Raw genomic sequence first — 6,083 nt, 5'->3', positions numbered from 1 at the left:
ACTCCGCTTGACCATGTTGGACCGCAGCGGAGTTAATGTGCCATCCTATCCAAGTTAGAGTGTTGGTCATATCTCGTCATATGCCGCCCCAAGGTGCTGCGTCTCCCTCAAAGTTCACTTGACAGCCAGGCTGCACTGGATTGGCTTCGGCTTCTCTTAGCGTGTTCTTAGATTCACTGTAAAGTCAAACGGAAAAAAATTCTAAGACGCCTCGATTTAAACAGTGTAAACGGCATCATTTTTTACCGGCTTGATATTTTGCAAATTTTTTGAAAGTCTGGACAACGGAGCTATATTGGGGGCACAACATATTAAAACTGAAAATGGCAACTCATGTCTTTTTTTTCTTGTTCCGTAGAGTAAATAAAGTATTTGCGTCATGAATTTTGCGCAATATTTCAAATGACAAGAGCTGAGAAAATGGGCTCTTCGCGAAACCTATTGAGACACATTTATGCTCAAAAAGGTTTTTATTTGTACATGAGATATGACAGTCCAACAACACAGAACATGATTTGCGGCTCGAAATTAGCTTTCTTACCACCCGAAAACCGCCGATCGAGAACTGGCCGGTCTGAGTCGCGCCCACTCTCTGCTCCGCGGTCACGTGCCGTTCTCTAAGATTTAGACACACCCACCACAATAATAATTGGGTTGTGGGGATATCTATACAGCGTGTAGTTGGTCATACACACCCACCACATAGAATCAAAGTAGTGTTTCAACAAAGCCACACACTCGAAATAAGAAATCATTAAAAAATGTGATACCCATTCTTGTGGCTTCTAAATATCTGCAAATACTTTGTTTGCAGAGACGAAAAAAAAAATGGCACAGAGAACCGGAAGCGTTCTGTGCATTCTCGGCGTAATTCTCAACGTGGCGACGTATCGCGGAAGTCGCGGGCTGGCCGGCCGAACGAAGCGGGCTAAGCGATGGCGGGTAACGACAGGTGTGGGACTTTTACTTCAGAACTGTAGTTTGCTGCACCGACAACTCTGTCTAGCTTCGAAAGAGAAATCGTTCACCGATCAAAGTAGTTAGATTTTATACCGTACGACACGCCCGACCACCAAGCTGTTTCACACGAAGACGCCGCCGAGTCGTCGAGCCTCTCCTGGCTAGTGACATCGCTCGCCTTAAGAACACGAAATAAAAGCTTGAAAAACGCGCAAACGACAAAGCATGAAGTGATTGACGTTTGTGTTCGCGCGACGTGGGACGTGCGCGTTTTTCCTCTATTGCGCACAACCATGAAAACGAAGGGGCAAGAAAAGAAAACAAAACTCGGTCGGCTGTATAGGCTCGTTGCACTGACGTCACATTGCATACTTTTGAACACCAAGTAAAAAGAGGAGAGCGAAGCTGCTTTTGTAAGAATTTTGAGTGCAGGTTAATCTTCTATAATCTTTTGGGAGGAGAACAGCGACGTCAGTGCTTCTCCGGGAGGCACAGAGGAGGATCCTGAAAAGAAGGGAGCTCCCTCTTTCCCTTTTCTCTGAAGGACAACGGAAATGACGTAAAGTGCAAGCCATGTATACACGTGATTTCCGGCCCAACTCTCTCCTCCTCTAGATTGCTTCTTACTCCCCAGCGCAGTTTCGGTTTCGGTTTCGACCAGTTGCGGTTTTGTTTACTTTATTAAAAAATATACATGACGATGTAGGAAAATATTGATTGGGTAGTTTCATGACACCAGAATAAATCGCCTGGCAGAAACTAAAAATAACTTTTGTTGTGAAATGTCAGTGTCCCATTAGGTCATTTCATGAAAATTTCATTTGCAGGAAGTGGCACGGAACCATGGGTCGATTTCACATTGGGCGATTACAGGCAGTCTAGATTTGGAACGGGCGCAGCAGGGACTGCTTTTGAATCTGATGAGAGTTTGTAATAACAAGACATCGTTCCGACAGCGTATGGCGTGAGGGCCGGCAAATAAGAGCTTCAATGAGGCTGCCTCTCACTTTTGTTTCAATTATAATATAGACTCTGCAGCAGCAGCTGCGCATGGGCGCCGCCACAACCGACCTTAGATTTCGTTTACTTCGCTTCATCGTGATTACAGCTGGGCAGGTTATTGCCATTGTATATTCTACTGTGTCCTTCTCCTCAGCATTTGCCTTTGTAGAAGCTCGGCAACTCCCGCTTCTCTGGCTCGGCGCCTGGGTAAGTCAAGAGAAGGTCAGCAATGGCGGCTGTCATCTGGCGCGTGCGCAAAACGTCCATATAGCTTATGTCGTTTCCCATAACTCAGATAACTTGCTTCAGCGCGGTCTTGGCAGTAACTTGTTACTAGTAGCGGCGTTACCGGTAACGCGTTACTTTTTTCGGTAGCGTAGTAACGTACGCGTTACTTTTCCAAGACATTAGGGAGTTCTCGTAGACCGCGTTACCCCCTCCGCTAAGCCCTCCGCAACGAAAAAACAGCTACTGCGGCTGCGCTCCCATGGCCTCGACGGTAGAGTTCCGGGTATCGTTGCGGGATGCGGAAAGCGTTGAGGGATGGCGAAAACCATCTACGAAAACTCCCTAGTAATGGATAACCTTTTTACGTTCCTTATTTCCAGTAACGGATAACTTAAAGGGACCATGAAATGATTTTAAAATCGAATTTCATCCACCGCACGTCGTAAAAGGTGTGAAAAGAAACACAAAAACACAAAAATAGGGAGCCAAAAAAATTATTTGCTATTGAACTTTTAAAAGAAAGCTGGACTCTTTTGCGCCTTCCTTCCTTCGCCTGTTCACTACGATGCATCCCCGGAAATGGAGCACGTCAGCCAAATCCAGGTCGCCTATTGGGTAAGAGCCTACCTCACCAGCACCGCGATCGTAAACAATAAATAGCCGGCGAATGTTTCCTAAAAGTTTTGTTAAATAATATTCAGATCCACATTTTGTAGCTTAATTAGAGATGTGTGGTGAAAATTGCCAAATTTGATAATGCTGAGAGCCAAGCGCCATCTATCGTGTGGTAAACGAAGCAACTACTGCGCGTGCGCAGTAGGGCAGGGCCGACAGTTACTTGGGTGGCGGCGGTGGCGGCGACCGACGAGCGTTTATTTTCTTTGTTTTCCTTCCTCTTAAAACTCTGACTGACTGAACGTTTATTTTTCTACGTGTTCTTCCCGCGCGTGCCGACTTCAAGCAGCAAGAAAACAGTACTTAAAACAGTCCACGACGAACAAGAACGCTGGATCCACCGACTCCGACGAAGCGAGCTGCTGAGAATATAGGCCTAGCAGGCATTCCGACTCGGCGCTGCGTTGCTTCGTCGCAAGACCGTCTGCCTACGACCGGCTGGCGTGCTAAATGGAATATGCCCGCGCGACCCTTGTGGACCCTTCCCGTATTATAGTTTGATCGCTGACCTCAATTCTAGATTAAGAGGTGAGGTCAATCTCTTCCCCTTGTTTTCCGAGGCAGTGTTGACGAACACTCGTCGAAAAGGGACTCTCGTCGATTCTTTCTTCTTGTCTTGTGTGATATAGAGCTGAAATAAACGCCGTATGGATTACCTTCGTAACACGGTATGTACACTTTGTTATTGGTATGCCATTTTTATTCTGACAGACTGCACGTCACTGTCGAGCTATAACAGTTCGTGGGAGGTATACGTACAACCCCGGTCCAACCTTTCTTTGCCGAGTGTCGCGTCAGTATCGAGTTGCAATCGTAAAAGAACGGTCCCGAAGCGCTTACAAACAGCGCGAATACAGCACTTCCATCGAGCGCGCGCGTCCGCTCCGAGTGTAAACAGGTATTTACGTGGCTCTTGCTGACACTCGTAGTTCAAACGTATCTTTTTTAACGTCGGCTCGCTCCTGCATCTCCGAGGCCGCGAAAAACGCCATCTACGTCGCTTTGCAAACGACTGACACGGGCCGGCCCTTCTGCCAACAATGACAGGGTGGTTGACTTCTGGAGTCTTCACCGGAAGACTCGCTGCACTTCCCAACAGGCATACCGGCGTATGGGACTAGTCCCATGCTGTCGCTGTAGCGCAACATATTTCATTGAATTTCGCTCAGCTGCGATGCGGCGATGAGAGGCGCCGATTCAGGAAATACGTCGGTGACATCAGCGCAGTAAAACCTACCGGCGCACCCCAACTCGTTGCCGCTAACACTCCCATTCTCTTACTGCCGGGAGAACTTCCGGTTCCGGAAACGGTTCACGTCACGGCTTGTTTTGCGGTCAGTTGGAGAGAATGAAAAAGTCGATATTTCAATAATTTTTTGTGTAGAAGTTAATAAACCGAGACGAAAACGGATGCCTGTTCGGCATTCAGTGAACATTGACGGTTTAATGTAAAAGTTATCTGGAAAAAGTAAAAAGGTCATTTCATGGTCCCTTTAATTACGTTACTCGTTACACCTTCTTCTACCCAAAAGCTAAAAACAAAGTACACTTAATTTTTTTGTTTTGTTCCTATATTATGTCTCATCATAAGTCGAAGCGCAGCCGATGATACGAGCTAGCGCTACCATTCAAACACCGTTAAAAGGACACGATCATGGTGTTCATCACGTTTCTGTACGTGCTCAATCATCGCTGAACCAATCATAAACAAGAAAGGCCCAGATAATGGCGCTTTTGATGCTGTTTCATTGGTCTCATTAGCTAGTAGTGTCGGCTACGTCTAGATTTAAGCTGGAACGAAATATAAGCGCCAAGTTATTAATGATTGCGCTCAATCGGCATACGTTAAAAAAATTGTCGGTCTCTTCCCAACGCAAAAAAGTCCCACTTTAAAAAAACACCAGTGAATACTCCATTGAAAAAAAAATGCTGTTACCGTCAATTTGCAACTAGGAATTAACGCAAAAGTAAAATGCACTACGGTAACGGTAGCGTAACGCGTTCCTTCTATTTTCAGGTAACGTAAGACGGTAACGCGTTCCTTTTATTTGCAAGTAACGAGTACCGTATTTCGTTACTTATTTTTTCGTCAACGCCTACAGCAACACTGCCTCAGCGTCACCGCGAAATAAATAGAAAATTAACACCTGTCATCGAATATTAATTACGACACTCGTCAAAAATAAAACTCCTGACATCGATGACTAATTAGAACACTCGTGTTCCTAATGTTCTAAGGAGCCAAACAGAGAGCACACCAAAGCTGCTATGCACGTAAGGCCGGAAAATTATTTATAACGGAAAAAGGGCCTGCACGCATCCGCCCCACTTCAACACCACCTACGAGACAAGGCCTTCCCATGACGTCGTCACTCATGAGAGTGGCCGTGAAGAGCCAGACGCGTCCGTCTTGGCAACACCGCGTTCCAGCATCGCACTCGGCTCTAGACGCTGCATGGGCGCGCTGTCGGCGACGCAAGCTGACACCCCTGCTGATGGTCTTCCTATACTTCATTTCAGCTTAAATCCAGACCCTGGTCCAGACGCTGCCGACGCTACGAGCTAGTGGGACCGCAGCATCAAAAGCGCAACTCACTGGACCTTTTCTGCTTTTCTTTACGACTAGTTCAGCGATGATAGAACACCATGACGCTGCCCTTTGAAAGGGGCCCTGCAATCGTATTTAAGCGTCTACCTTTTTTTTTTGCGGTTTCCACGTCTCTTGGAGTTAGGGAAGCCAGCATGCATGGAGAGAGTAACTAAATATCATTGCGTCATATTTTAACCGGCCGACGCGGAAACCTACTCCACCTACGGGGGGCGACCCGTGGTGCCGAAAGTGTGCGAAATGCGAAGTCTGTGCTCATGGGCTTACTACTGGTCAGAGCCGCTAAAACCTTCTGTTTAGTCAAATACAAAATATAGAAGTGGCGCGAACCGTTTCAATTATATGAAAGTAGTTTTTGTTCAGTATTTCAGGTCAGAAAAGAAACAAAGGCAATTAATAAAGTACCCGCGACCAAGCGGTGGAAAAGGCGACGCTTACTAGAAAGGTGTAATGGGATCAGGCACTGACGGCGGCGAGCGTAGAAAGGTCCCGGATGTACGTGGCGGCGCTGCGCTCGAGGATCCGACCGGTTCCGAGCTTTCCGAAGGCCTACGGCGCAGGTTTGGCTGGCTACTTTGCCATTAGGCGGTATGGCAGCGCGAAGTGGCTC

This window comes from Ixodes scapularis, unplaced genomic scaffold, assembly GCF_016920785.2.
Source record: "Ixodes scapularis isolate PalLabHiFi unplaced genomic scaffold, ASM1692078v2 PGA_scaffold1__304_contigs__length_218370807, whole genome shotgun sequence".
Lineage (NCBI taxonomy): Eukaryota > Metazoa > Arthropoda > Arachnida > Ixodida > Ixodidae > Ixodes > Ixodes scapularis.
Note: the sequence above shows the minus strand (reverse complement) of the source record.